This window comes from Mus musculus, chromosome 6, assembly GCF_000001635.26.
Source record: "Mus musculus strain C57BL/6J chromosome 6, GRCm38.p6 C57BL/6J".
NCBI lineage: Eukaryota > Metazoa > Chordata > Mammalia > Rodentia > Muridae > Mus > Mus musculus.
The window spans coordinates 21,999,161-22,014,422 of record NC_000072.6 but is presented as its reverse complement, the minus strand read 5'-3'; the positions used below and the strand labels follow the sequence as shown (position 1 = coordinate 22,014,422).

At 43.6% G+C, this 15,262-nt stretch overlaps 1 protein-coding gene across 6 annotated transcripts in view; it reads right to left on the bottom strand.

Annotated features, from left to right (window-relative positions):
• The window catches only part of Cped1 (cadherin-like and PC-esterase domain containing 1), a 270,698-nt gene that overhangs the window by 241,985 nt on the left and 13,451 nt on the right, over window positions 1-15,262 (bottom strand). The window lies entirely within an intron of this gene.

Here is a 15,262-nt window from a genome sequence, read left to right as displayed (position 1 = left end):
CCAGGAGAGGCACAGGGCCTGCTCTCCTGAGTGAGGGGAAGGGATAGCTCTCCCAAGCTCATATCTCTGTAGGCAGCTTTCCGGACTGCCTTAGGCAGCAAGGAGTGGCGGCGGGTGGTGGAGGGGCACTGTCTCTGCACCCCACAGCAGATGAGTGGAGGAATTAGCTCTCCTACACTCGTACCCTTGGGCCGCCTCACCCACAACTATGCCACCAGGGCCAGTTCCACTGTGCTGCCTGGGCTTGGCACAGGGCACGCTCTCTTGAGTTGCTGTTGAGAGATGAGGCCAGACTCACGAAGGGCTCTCAGCAGCATCTTGGGCTGAGACCTCACCAAGGCCTCAGGTGGTGGTGCTGACCATCATCACAGGCTACTCCTCTCCACCCAGGCGTCTCCAGCTTCGTCTCTCTTCACCATGCTTGAGCCGTTCCACTTTTCTTTCTGTCCCATCTATCCACCACATACTTGCATGTTGTGGTGACTTCTGCTGCGGACTGGTCACACGGCTGGCAGACCCCTGGGTGACATCCTTCATCTGTGTTGTGTGGTATAATGGCAAAGTGGATGTCTATGGCCCCACCTGAGACACTCACTGTAGGGCAGGTCTGTGGGTGGCACGGCGATCTCTGTCTGTCTTCCTCCTCCCTCACTGCATTGCCTGGGTTTGATTTGATTTGATTTGATTTGATTTGATTTGATTTGATTTGATTTGACTTGATTTTTATGAGTCCTAGGCATAAAACACCTTTGGCCACCAAGCCAGGTGTCAAGCTAGGATAAACAAAGGACTGCAATCTGCTCTGCCCTGACTGATATAACTCAGGTGACCCTGATCACCAACAAGGTGTCTCTTTGCACATTGGCCAGGAAACGCGAAATCACTTCAAATGGCAGCCGTCCATGAACTTGCCCACATGGGTCCATGTGGGTCTGAAGCATAAGAGGGCCATGGTTTTTACTAGTTAATCATTTTTCTTTTCTTTTCTTTTCCTTTCATTTTCATTCTTTTGTTACTATTTCCACTATTGGATTAAGTTGATTTCATGTCATCTTTTAATTTTTTTTCTAAGTGTGCATGTCTGTGTGTGGCTATGTATGCTTATGTGTGGTGTCTGAGGAGCTCTGGGTTTCCTGGAGCTGGAGATTCAGGGGAATGAAAGCCGTCTGACATGAGAATCAAACTGAGAGCCAAACTCTGGTCTCTGGAAGAACTGTAATTGCTGTTAACCACCTTTCAGCCCCTCAACCCACTCCTTTCTCAAGTACCCAAGGCTGTTAGAAGCTGTCTTCCATCACTGGCCATAGAACCCAATTATTGCCATACCTGCTTCCCCATCTTGTTCTTTATATGTCACCGTGCCTTCTTCCTACAAAGCCTTTATCATCTCATCGATCCATCAAATGCCAATCAATCCCCAAACATTCAATCTCTATCTATCTTTGAAAGTTTTAATTGAGACCCATATTTCTATTAGTGTCTTAGTTAGGGTTACTACTGCTGTGAGGAAACACCATGACCACAGCAACGTGGGGAGCAAAGGGCTTATTTGGATTATGATTCCATATCACTGTTCATCATCAATGGATGTCAGAACAGGAACTAAAACAGGGAAGAAATTTAGAGGCAAAAGAAACAAACAAACAAAAAAGATGCAGAGGCCGTGGAGGGGTGCCATATGGAGGCTTGCTCCGTGTCTTGCTCAGCCTGCCTTCTCATGGAAACCTGGACCACCAGCTCAGAGATGGCACCACCCACATCAATCACTAATTTTAAAAATGCCCTACAGGCTTGCCTCCAGCCCACTCTTACTGGAGACATTTTTACAGTTGAGGATTTCTCCCTCAGACGACTAGAGCTTGTGTCAAATCGACATAAAACTGTCTGTCACTATGAGGATTTGTGAAAGGATTTTACATCTCTCCTCCAGGTCGGTTCCTTCTGAGCTAGGCTCACCTTGTTGGTTTGTCTCTAATGTTTACCCCAGCACACTGTACATGCCGTCTACTGAACGATATTTAAATTGATGAGCTGTAATGCAGAATCAAAATCTCTTAACGCTCTCCATGGAAAGAAGAGACAGACTTAGCTGGGTGTGATGACACATACCCAATTGCAGCACTCCGGAAGTTGAGGGAAGACTATCAAGGTCAGTTCAATATTAGCCAGAGTACACAAAGAGGCTTCCAAGAAATGAAGACAAGAGGAGGAAGAGGAAGAAGAAGAGGAGGGGGAAGAGGGGGAGGAGAAGAGGAGGAGGGAGAGAAGGGGAGAGGGAGAAGGGGAAGGAGAGGAGGGGTAGGGGAAGAAGAGGGGGAGGGGAGGAGGGCGATAAGGAAGAGGAGGAGGGGAGGGGGAGGGGGAGGGGGAGGATGAGACACAGACAACTCAGCTGCAAATTATTGCTGTTTGCAACTGTATAGAGCAAGGCTTAGTGAAACTCCAGAACACAAGCTTGTCGGTCACGTAGACTTTCTAGCACAATCATATAATCTTTGACAGTATCTCTCTTCTGGGAGTGCTACAAGAGTGAAAGAGTTAAGACTTGTAACATACTGAGAGCCATGCTTTCCACCTAGCAAGTACTGTGCCCGTGTTTTCTAAATAGGCATCATAAAGAGTAAGGAGCCAAGAAAATGTTCTGAATTTGAGCTATGTGTGACACATACAAGTCTGACGAGTGCAGCCAAAAGCTACAGAACATAATCACTTTCTGTATGTGACACTTTGGGAAAAACATAGTTCAGCAGTGATTCCCCCTTGCTGAAAGATATTGTACTTTATGGATGAAAAAGCTTTTTGTCCTAGTTTGCTTCCTGTTGCCAAAACCATCTTGGGGAGGAAGGGGTTATTTGGGTTACAGGATACAACCCATTATTGAGGGAAGCCACTCAGAAACTCAGGCAGGAACCCAGAGGCAGGAACTACAACGGAGACCATAAAGAAGCACTGTTTACTGTGGGTTGCTCTCCATGGCTTGATCTTCTTGCTTTTTATACAACTCAAAACCACCTGAGTGGGCATGACACTACCCACAGTCGGCTGAGCTCTTCACATCAATAATTAATCAAGAAAATAACCCCCACCACCACTTGTTTACAAGCCGACCTGAAGGAGGCATCATCTCACTCAAATTTCTTCTTCCCGAATAACTCAAGTTTGTGGCAAGTTGTCAACTAACTAGTCCACTATTTAAACTCCAAGAATGTACCTGCAAGGTGGGACATGACTCCTGAGAAAAATGTATTTGAAAAATAAACATATAAGGGGTGTCTGGAACTGCGCATAGCCTCTGTCCTCTGATCCACATGGGGTTATAGGGAATGTTTGGTGTTCACCAGGCCAAAGTAAACAAACAGGCGCCTGGGTGAAAGGAGAAGACAGATGCTTCCAAATATATCAGTGCCACTCAAGTGAAATACAAGGCTCCAGAATTTCTCTTCTCGCACTATTTTTTCCTTAACCACAGAGTGCGTCTCTATTCCAGCTGGCTCAAGTACAGCAGGGATCGGACATGAGCAGAGAGTGTCTCAAGTACAGCAGGGATCGGACATGAGCAGAGAGTGTCTCAAGCTCTTCCATCATTTCATTGTGAAAGCTACCGCTCCTTTCTTCACTCAACCAACATCGATTTAAGTACGAGCACTGTAACTTTTACCGGTGTGTCTCATACTGGGCACATTTTAAATAATGTAGATACGCTGGCCGTGTTTTATTATAACCTCGATAACTTGTCCTAACATTCTAACTCACATCTGAGACTATAGCAAATAAAGGAAATGAGGTTGACAGTAAAACGATGTTGTTTATTCTGTAGTATAGATGTGTCCTTGTAATATTTATAACCTAGCGAATCAGCAGAGTGGCCCAATACCAAAGGGCAGGGACAGTTTTAGCTAGTCCAATAACAGGTGCACATGCTGCGTAAGTGAAACAGAAACTGCAAATAATTATGTCGACGGCACCGGCAAATGCAGGATTATGAGAGAACTAGTGCTTTGCGAAATAGCTCGTGCTTGCACTGCTGGTTTCAATGATGTACCTTTAGTGGAACCATGCAGTTAGCCGCTGTTTGCCGCCCAGCGTACCTCAGGCTCACAGCCCTGCCGACCAGAATGTAGCCAGGCACAGGTTTTCATGCAGCAAACCCCTGAATAACTTGCTGCTTTCTTATTGAGAGATATGTAAAGTTCTCCCCCAGACATTGAGTTGCTAGACTAGTGAGAACCCTTTTATAAAGGAGCACAGTGTTTTTACTGGAAAGACTTCAAAATCTGAAATCTTTATATCACCTTAGATGAAGCAAAGGTGGGTTATTGTAATAAAGTACTGGGACTGTTTGATGGAGCAGTGTAGAGCAAAGGGAGAGCTAGGCTGATCATCAAAACACAGGCTCTGCTGCTCCATTTACATACTGGGCCCGGTGTTTTATTCTGTCTACATCCAAGTGTTTTCATATGTATTGATGAAAGAATAAATCTGACCTCGAGAGCTTGTGTTGAAAGCAAATGGTGTGAAAAACCCCAATAACACAATGTCCTACCATGAAATGATGCTAAAACATACATAAAGTTGAATTATAAAATTGTAGTATAGCTGTCATTTTATATTAGGAATTCTCCAAATTGATAAGGATTGGTCTGTGTCGTGAAAAACAATTGTAATAAACGATATCCTTACACTTGTGATGATTTCCTTTATGAGCGGCGTCATCTTTGTTATTAAATAGAAGTTTATTTGTATTAAATCATTATGTGCACATTTTTCCTTTTTTACTGAAAACAATTTTCATAGAATATATTCTGATCATGAATTCCTGTCCCAAATCCTTTCTACCTCCCCACCCATGCAACTCAATGCCCTTTCTTTCTTTCTCTCTTTAGAAAACAAATGAACAAAAATCCAAACCAGAAAAAAAATGAAGAAACACAGACACACAAAACATATAAAAATACAAAGTCAGCGACCATAACATAAAATTAAAGAAAGAAATAAAATGCACAAGCAAAGCAATATGAGAAAAAAAGTCTACAGATATACCATTGAGATCATCTGGTGTTGGTCTTCGATTACCGGGCATAGGGCCTGTTCTTAAGTGTGTTTTATATGCCCAGGACTCCTTTGGAGAAAACCATTTTGTCCTTTGCAAGCAGATGTCAATTGTAGATAGATTCTGGGATGGAAGCCCGCATCTATTTTTCCCTGTCAGTACTGGGACCCCTTCTTGCTTGAACCTGTGCAGGCCCTGCGCTTGCTGGTGCAGTTTTTTGTGAGTTCACAATTGTAGCAGTCCTGTCAGGCCTTGAAGAAACTGTTTTCTTGCGGTGATCCATTGCCCAAGTCCATACCTGGCTTGAAATTCTCTTCTCCATAGCTTCCTGAACCCATAGGGGAGGAACTGCAAGAAGATACGCCATTTAGGACTGACTGTTCTAAAATAGCTCACTTTCTGTACATTGTCTACTTGTAGGTTCCATGTGAGTGTTCATCTGTTGCAAGAAGCAGCATTTCTGATGCTGGCTGAGCAAGACACTGACCCACGGATATAGTAGAATGTTGTTAGGAATCACTTTATTGCTACGTTCCTTTAGCAGAATAGCGTTCAGTTTTCCTTAAGACCCATGGTCTATCTAGTCTTAGGTTCTTAGCCACCTAAGCAACCAGCCCAAGTTCTACTTCATGGAGTAGGCCTTAAATCCAATCAGAGAGTGTGTGGTTGCTTCCACAACTATTGTGCTGAGTGTACATTTTTATACGTATGAGTGTTTCCCTGCATGTATGTTTGTGTGTACTACATCTATACCTGGTGTCCCTGGGGGCCAGAAAAGGGCACTTAAGTCCCCTAGAATCGGAGTTGCACGTGGTTTTAAGCTGCTGTGACGGTGCTTGGGACCAAATCCGGGTCCTATGTAATGCCAGCGTGTGCTTTTCACTACTACTGTCCAGCTGCACACTGGTTTGAAAAACTGCTATGCACTACTGAAATGTGAGGGGCAGAAAACCTCCTCCACTCTTTCTACCTTCGCTGTTTCTCTCTTAGAAGTAACCTCTTTCTTCCTCCCTTCTTTCCTTCCTTCCTCCCTTTGCTCCCTCACACCCTCTCTCCTCCTTTCCTTCCTCCCTCCCTCCCTCCATCCCTCCCTTCCTTCCTTTTGTCCTTCCTTTCTTTTATTCCTTTCAATGCTGTTTTTGAATTGTTATTGTATCTATTTTTGGAAACGTTCACATATACATACATTGTATTTTGACGACACCCACCCTCTTTCCTGCTCAAACTTCTCCCAGAACTCCTCCACATCCTCCTTCCAACTTCATATCCTCTTCTTTTCCCTTCTTTATAACCCTGAGAGTGAAATAAAATCTACCTGCATGTCCATAGGTTTAAAGCTACCCAGAGGAGCATAGGCAGCCAACTAAAGACCACACCCTTTGACTCTCCCTCCCCTACTCCTCATCAACTGCCAGTAGTTGGCAGATAGGGATGGAGCTTCACAAGGCCCTCTCTCATCCATCCCAGGCACAGCTGCTGGGGGTTTCTGAGTGCAAGAGCCATGCTTAGACCCAGAAGATCCTGTTCTCCAAGAGTCCTCCTTGCCCCCAGGCTATTACAGCCTTTCCACCCCCTTTTCTGCAATGTTCACTGAGATTTGTCCTGAGGAAATGAGATTCTTGCCCCGGTTGGGGATGACCACTGCACAGTTCTTTCTTTTTTTTTTTTTTTTTTTTTTTTATTGTTGTAAACTAGTGTTCATTATGCTAGGTAAAATCATAGGGATATAAAGGAGCATATTCTGTGTGATATGTGTTCTACTTTTTTTCTCTTTTTTTTCTTAATATTTTTTATTACATATTTTCCTCAATTACATTTCCAATGCTATCCCAAAAGTCCTCCATACCCTCCCCAACACTTCCCTACCCACCCATTCCCATTTTTTTGGCCCTGGCGTTCCCCTGTACTGGGGCATATACAGTTTGCGTGTCCAATGGGCCTCTCTTTTCAGTGATGGCCGACTAGGCCATCTTCTGATACATATGCAGCTAGAATCAAGAGCTCCGGGGGGTACTGGTTAGTTCATAATGTTGTTCCACCTATAGGGTGCAGATCCCTTTAGCTCCTTGGTTACTTTCTCTAGCTCCTCCATTGGGAGCCCTGTGATCCATCCAATAGCTGACTGTGAGCATCCACTTCTGTGTTTGCTAGGCCCCGGCATAGTCTCACAAGAGACAACTATATCTGGGTCCTTTCGATAAAATCTTGCTAGTGTGCTCTCTGCAGTTTAACTAGTAGTGAGGCTCTATGGTAAACACTATGTATTGAAATAAGAAGTTTCTCAAGGAGCTGTGGTGATGCATGCCTTTAATCCCAGCACCCAGGGTACAGAGACTGGTGGATCTCTGTGAGTTCGAGGCCAGCCTGGTCTACAGAGTGAGAGTTTGGTGACAGCCAGACCTACACAGAGAAACCTTGTCATGAAACAAACAAATAAAATAGGAAGTTTCTCTGATGAGAGCTTGGGGCTGTAACCTATGGATGTAAGGATAAGTATTTAGATGGTTGATGGGATCATTTAGCAAAACAATAGCAGTCAGTTCTCCCCTAGACGTCAGAGTGCCATTATCCTAATAAGCAAGTATTGTTTCTGTACTATGTCCACTACCTGCTTCCTTACATCCAAAGGGAAATATGCTTGTGTCTGCTAAATTTCTTTTTGTTTTCTCAGCCTAAGGACAGTATGAGGCATAAAGGCAAAAAGAACCACTATGTTTTGAATAGATTTATGTAAACATCTTTTTCTTTAATATGTTTGAAATGGAAAGTAATTAAATTTATGTCAAGAAACATAGTCTAATAAGATTTTGCATTATAGCAATCACGGCAAAAATGAGTTTGTATTTGAAAAACACAATGAATTTACATTAAAATAGCGAGTAAAGAAAACATTGCCAATGTATTATATTTCTCGGTTACCTTCAAAGTCTTCACCAAAACTTAGACAAAGGCAAAAAAAAAAAAAAAAAAAAAAAAAAAAAAATACAGCTCTTTAAAATATTGTAGGGCCAGAAAATAAAACTTGCTTTTTTTTCCCCATGTGACAAAAGAGTTTTTGGTGGATTTATTGAAGTAACCGTGTATTTATGAGAGCTTTTGATACTCGAGTACAAATCATATCAAAGGCTTTGGATGAGTGTCATAGATGACTAAAAGTTAAATTGTCTTTTTGGTCTAGACTTTTGGCATTTAAAAAATATTACAGAGTTCTATCATAGTGAATTGTGTTTTAATTTTCCCACTATAAGGATAAAATAGATTCTTTCCCACCCTCGGGGAAATGTACATTTATTTAAGAGAATTTAGGTAATAAAATGGAAGGGATTTTTTCAGGACACATATCAAACATACTTTTACTTGAAAATCTAATTGCAAGACAGTAAGAACCCAGCAGGTTCCTGGACTTTCAGGGAAAGCCTCCTAAGAGCATCTCCTAACCAGAATTAACTCAATGGCCGTATCACTTGATGCACAGACTTGGAAACCCAAGTTTGATCTCTAGGACCCATGCATGTGGCCCCCATCACACACATAGTACTACTAATAAATAATAAATAAAGTTTAAGGGTGTCAGCTCTTAAGACATTTCATTTCATTTCATTTCATTTTAATGAAATGTCAGTGAATCTTCATCTACATCTTGTGGTAGATCCAAAGGAATTTCAAGATGGTCACAGGGTGGTCACATTTTTCAGAGCACAAGACCTTTTGACTATACTCTTAAATTGTGGTATCTCAACTCTCAGTACTCATGGACTGTCAACGTGTTCGATAAATTAGTTTAAGTAAGTGTTAAGCAAACAGCAGAGCAACTAAAGCAACAAAGTTTCAATCTGGTAGACAGCTTCTCAGCAGGGTAACAAACTATCTGAGAGAATCCTGTTCAAATGAGAAAGGCATTATTTTGATTCAAGGGTTCAGTATAAAGTTGGCCGGCATCATTGCCTTTAGGACAGTAAGGCAGAACACTGTAATGGGAGCTTATATTGTAACAAAGTGGCTTACCTCCTACAACCCAGAAATCCACCGGAACTAAGAGAACTAACAGAACAGAGTCCACCACTGAGAACACACAGAAACAACTAGTTACAATTACACTAAAGTCGGGCAAACCCAGGAAAGAAGATGCTGAGGAAGCAGGGTTCTCTGGAGCTGCTTTCTCTAAATCTCTCTTGTTCATTCTTGCCACTCATTTGCCATTCATTCATTTACCTCTTTTATATTTTTCAAGCGTGGCAGGCATGTTGTTAGACGCTGGGAAGGCAGCAAGGAAAGGCCTAGTCATGTCCTAGACCTTGCTGAGTATATTCAGCAGGAAGCATTTGATAGAGTTGATTGCAACATGACTTCCAGTGGAGACAGTGATTCTGGTGTGCCGAATAATGGCTCCAGGGGAATGCCTCATGGATGGCATGTCACACTTGCTCATTTGTATTGTCAAATGTGGCGTATGAAAGAAGACAGAGAAGCAGAAAAGAGATGAGAAAAGAAACCAAAAGGCCCCTGAAGTTCAACACCATGGGCATTCTTTACCATATGTGGCAAACATGGCCATGTAGGTAATAAGAAATACATGATAGGGCTTTAGGGAAGAGTAATTTGGACGTACAGGCTATCAAGCAGCCAGTAGAAAATCCGGACCCAATTAGTCAGGGCGATAGAAGTTGATCAGTTCCTACTGACTCCTTAGGTAGGTCTGAGTTTAATGAACTTTGATTCTTTCTACCAAAAGATGCAGCATGGAAGGGGGAGACTAGGGAACTGGACTTAAAGGACTTAGAGGAACAGTATTTCTTGTTTTCCTGTTTTCTGAGAGCATGAGAGTCTAGATAGGATTCTAGAAGATCAGACAGACTTTGACTATCTAAAGCACCAGATTTGCTAAAACCTAGAAGCTGCCTCTGTCGTACAGAAAATGGGTTTTACAGCTACGTAGGTGGGCGGAAACCCTAGAGACTTAGCAGGAAGAGAGAAGGTGAGATGTGCACTGAGGTGACTCCACCCACAGGAGAAGCCTGGGAAACCACCGTGAGGACCAGCTCTACACTGGCTCTACACTGTGGAACCAGGCCTGGCGGAATAGAGGCAGACAGGAGCAGCAACAGGATGGTCAAACACATTCGAGAAATGACATTGAGAGCATTCAGTAAACAGCTAATATTTCCCAACCTACTGATTAGAATAAAGGATAGAGCTAAGGGGAAAGGCAGGGAATAGTAGACACAGCTGGACCGGGCCATCTGCACAAATATTTGGTGATACATGATACGATACAAGAGTTGTATGTGTCCTTGAGAAACAAATGAAATACTAACATCTGGGGTATAAGGCCGGAGGCTTGCTTATCAGGAAAAGCTCCAAATCTATAAAACATGAAGTATGCTATCGGCAGGTAATGTCTAAAGGTTTCCCAGGTCGCTCTACCCAAACTTTTGAAACAGCATGGTGCCTTCCTTTGAGGGGCCACACTGTACAGTTGCTGTATATGAAGAAAGGAAGAGATCACCGAATGGAGACGAATGGAAAAAATGAGAGGACAGAGCAGCGTCTCAGCCCTCACACTCCGGCAAAGACACAGCTATGCTGCATGAGGTGTCATGGCCGTGTCTACTTGATTCTCCTGCAGGATAAGGCTTGCATACAGCATGGATCCTGGAGATGAGGAGAAATTAGAAAGGAAACCAAGAATACAACCATAGCAGTTTCTCCTGGAGTCCTTCCTCTGGGGTCTAGCCGTGACTGATGGCCTGCCCTGGTCCTGTCATCCCATCTCTGTCCCCACTCCCTTTCAGACAAGAAAAAAAAAAAAAAAAAAAAAACCTCCTCTCCCATCTCGGCTTTTCCTAATCCTGACCCCCCCTCTGTTTTGAAAGTAATAGAAAGCCTGTTTTTCAGCCTCCTTTGGAAGCTATTCCTCAGGCTAATCCAAGACTCCTTGCCTTGGGATACCACCCACCATGCACAGCTGTGCGCCATCAGTTTTCTGCTTACTAGGACTCTGCAGACATAACAAAGCCCCAGCTGCGAAGATAAAAACACAGCAAGAGCTGGGTCGTGGTGGTCAGTTAGCTTCCTCCAAGATGGCTTTAGGAAAGAACTGCCTTGAAAGGAGATCGGGAGGGAATACACTTGCCTTATTAGTAGCTACTCTGTACTGTGGAGCCAACGAAAGCCATTTCTCTACTGAGCATCCCCCTTTAGCCTCTCCACTTCCTTCTGTCTTCTTCCTCCATACCCTCCTCTCTTCTCTGTGCTACTTCTCCAAACTTCAATAAAGTTTAGCAGGAGAAGGAAGTTGTCATTTTCTTCGAAGCCTAAGCTCTGACCACACCCCGTCTCTGGCAGAATAAAAGCTCTCCAGCTGCCTTGCAGGATCCTTCTTGCGCTCTGAGCCTCCTTAGTGTCAGCACTCCTTACCGGACATCGTCCATAAGAAAGAAACCGAGGAACTGACAATCCACCCTTATGAAACAACAAGGCTGGGACAAGGAAAGACCTTGTTCTTTTGAAACATGTTAAAATAATAGCAAGTCTCTGTCCCTGGTGCCTAAACAAGGAGCGAATTCAGCAACTTGGCCTTAAAATAGCAAGTCCCTACAAAGTGAGCGGAAGAGAAAAGGAGGAGCGCGGGGGCTGTTGCCGCAATATCCGTACCTAACTAAGCACCAGGCCGTGGCCAGGCATCTTCACCGATGCCTGATGCTCTGAGTCTCGGTTTGAGGCTCTTCATCAACACTCCAAGGCCTGCTAAGTACCAAGTCTCCTCCTTCCCATACGCCATCCATTAGCCCGTTATCTTCTGTCCAGTATCCCCTTGAGACACTCTGTTCTCCTCCACCCTCAACAATATCACCTCCCATCTTTCCACTCCTACCACTGAAAGGATCAAAAGATCGTTCACATGGAAGTCTCCAAAACATATGGTTTTTCATGGATGTCATGGATGGAGAGCTTTTTTTTTTCTTCCGGCCCCACTAGCTCTAGCCCCAATCGCTCTGGCTTGCTCCAGCCATGTTTATTTCATATATGTGGGTACACTGTCACTGTCTTCAGACACAGCAGAAGAGGGCATCGGATGCTCATTACAGATGGTTGGGAGCCACCATGTGGTTGCTGGGAATTGAACTCATGACCTCTGGAAGAGCAGTGCTCTTAACCACTGAGCCATCTCTCCAGCCCAGAGGTAGAGCTTTTTCAATGAAATGTCTTATAAAGAGGTAATAGATAACAGGCCCTCTTGAGAGAGTCAAAAATCTCAATAAAAAACTCTACAGGTTTTGAGGCTATGAGCTCATAGAGGTTGTCAGGTTATAAGCACAGTAAGAAAAGGAGTGTTTACATACTAGGGATGCTAAAGCATGGAAAAGTAATTGCAGAATCACATCTTCGTTCTCGGATTTAAAAATTGGTTAAGAAAATTGTTAGGAAAAATCTGTCTTTCTTATTGTCACACTTATTTCTTAGATACATAGGCTGGACAAAAATTGGTAACTCATGAATTGCATGGGTAACTAAGCTTTAATTTTCAGTTTTATACTAATGTTCTATAGGTACATTCACATATTGGGACATCAAAAAGCCAGTTATTGAACATTGCGTTCCCTGCTATTGCTTAGAAGCAAGGGTCATTATTGAATATTCTATGGACAATCCCACGGTGTTTACTTATTTCTCAAATGCCCCAGTCTCAGAGTGCATTTTAGTCTTCTTTCTCTTCTTCCCAAACAAAGCTTGCTGCCCATGTTCCCACCTCCAGACCTGTTCATGTCCCCAACTGTCCCCTTATGCTTGCTATCTCCTCTGCCTGTCACCTCTGCATCAGGTCACCATGAGAAAGCATGTGGCAGCTGGCCTGGAATCTGATTCTGGCATCAGAGCTCTCGTGTTCCCCTCTGGGCAGAGTCCAGCCTGAGGAAACACCTGCCGGATATGAGGTTGGAACTCAAGCTCTGAACTTAATGACTGAGACACTTTCTGTCCATTCGCTAGCCAGTCCTTATACTTAAAACCCCCAGAGATAGGAGGATGGGCTCCTTAGCCTACATTGATTTTCTATGATCCCAACCATGCACATTCCATCTCTGGATGTTTCTACTTTCCACCTTCCTCGTAGCATTCATAACCGGTTTATCTGGATTCTTTCCCAAAATCCATGGTTTCAGGAACTGCACAGATGGGTAAAGATGGATAATAGACACAGTCCATGCAGGTGTCCCTGTGTCCCCAGGGCAGCTGAGGGCAGCTCCAGTTCTTGTTGAATACCAGGCATGGCTGTAAGATGGAGTCGTCACATGCCTGTGAACTCAGAAAAGTCCTTATCTCACCAGTGAAGGAGCCAAAGTGGTGAGAAGAATAGGAGAACTTGCTTGGTATTCAAGAATCACACCCATATGGAAGGAGTTCCTGGCTCTCCCTTCAGTCCACAGATATAGCTTGCCTCTTGTTCTGTTCTCTTGCTTCTTCTGAGAGCCCACTTGGCTGTTTGATCTCTAGGGGGCTCCTTATCTTCCCCTCAATTGGGCATTTCTGGGCTGTAACCTTGGCTGTTCTTTGCAGATGCCCCTGAGCAATGGCAATGCTTTTTCCTCTGCTTAATAGCTCTGCCCATTGCTGCTTATATTACCAGATGCTATAGATGTGGAAGGCTTTAAGTATCCACATGACAAACTTGTTCTATAAGGTGTTAGATGTCGGCTTCTTTCTCCCAGAATCTAAACTTGGCAATGGATGGCAATATCTAAGGATGCCAGTAATCAATTCAGAACAATCTCAACATTCTGAGGTTTTTTCTCTTTGGGGCAGGTTATGTTGAAAGTTTTATATGAAGCTCTGTTGAAGTTTTTAGTTCTTTTTAGTTCTATTGCTGGCGAGGAAAACAAGTTCCCTTCCTAGAGGTTAGTTCTTAAAGTGTCCAGCAAAAACCATCCCTTTCAACAGGACAGATCGTTTATAATCTTCTCAAACCCAGCAGGAAGCAAGTATCTTTTAAATGCAGGAGGAAATGGGAGGAGAGGTGAAACACTGGTGAAGCTATCAGAATTCAAGGATCCAATAACACATCCAGAGGACAGTTGGCCACTCTAGGACATTCTATACTGGATACACAACAGAAACTGGCCGTGCCTCCCACTCGTCCATTTACCTGCCACTCAAGGCTCGGGTAAACATGATCCCCGACCTCCTTTGAGCAACTTAATGAGAGATTTTGCTTTAATGCTGAACTTCACAGACTCTGGTCACATTGTAGCAAATGCTTGGCTCCGTTGTTTGGAATTTTGCTAAGACACGGATTTAAGATGTTTGCACATCGTCCTATGATGAGGCATGCTCCCTTAATTATCACAGATTTTTTTTTTAAGATCTCATGATTTTCTATTAAGCTAGGTGAAAAGGAGCTGGTGAGGTGGCTCAGTAGGTAAAATACCTGCTTTTCCAGAGGACCCGAGTTCGATTCCGTGCACCCACATGGCAGCTCACCAACGTCTGCAACAGCAGAGGATCAGATATCCTCATAGACATGCAGGCAGGCAGAACACACATAGACATAAAATAAAGTAAAATAAAATAAAATAAAAATGTAGAAATTGAAAGTACAAAATAAAAGTAAAAGATAGGTGAGAATCTTGACGTTTCAATATCTAAGAATATATTTCCACTAATACACTTTATACCTCTCCGCCAGTTTTTAAAACATAAATTATCTTAATGGTGTGTGTGTGTGTGTGTGTGTGTGTGTGTGTGTGTATGTGAGAGAGAGAGAGAGAGAGAGAGAGAGAGAGAGAGAGAGAACAAGCTTACCTCCTCCTGCTCCCCACCCTCATTTACTCTTTTGTAAACAAAACTAACTCTACCCCAAATCTGCTTCGAATAGCTCTGAAATCCTTGGGCCAATTGATTCATCTTATTCTGTGGGAAATTTCAGATGTGTTTGTGTTGTTGATAATTCCTCGGGTGGGGAGCGGGGGCGGGGCGGGGGGAATTCTAGAAAATACTGATAAAGCACGGGATGAGGATGAGCAGAACCGAGGGAAATCACATCCTCCCAGAGGGTCCTAGGGAAGCCTCAGGGCTTCAGAGCTCCTGCTCGGGAAAGTCTGCTTTCTCTCGGAGGCTTTGCTGAGGTCAAAGAGTTCCTGCCAAGGAAAAGCTAATTTCCTGTTCTATTTCTCCAGGACCGTTTGTGCACTTTGGCTAAATTATTGCTCATTCTTG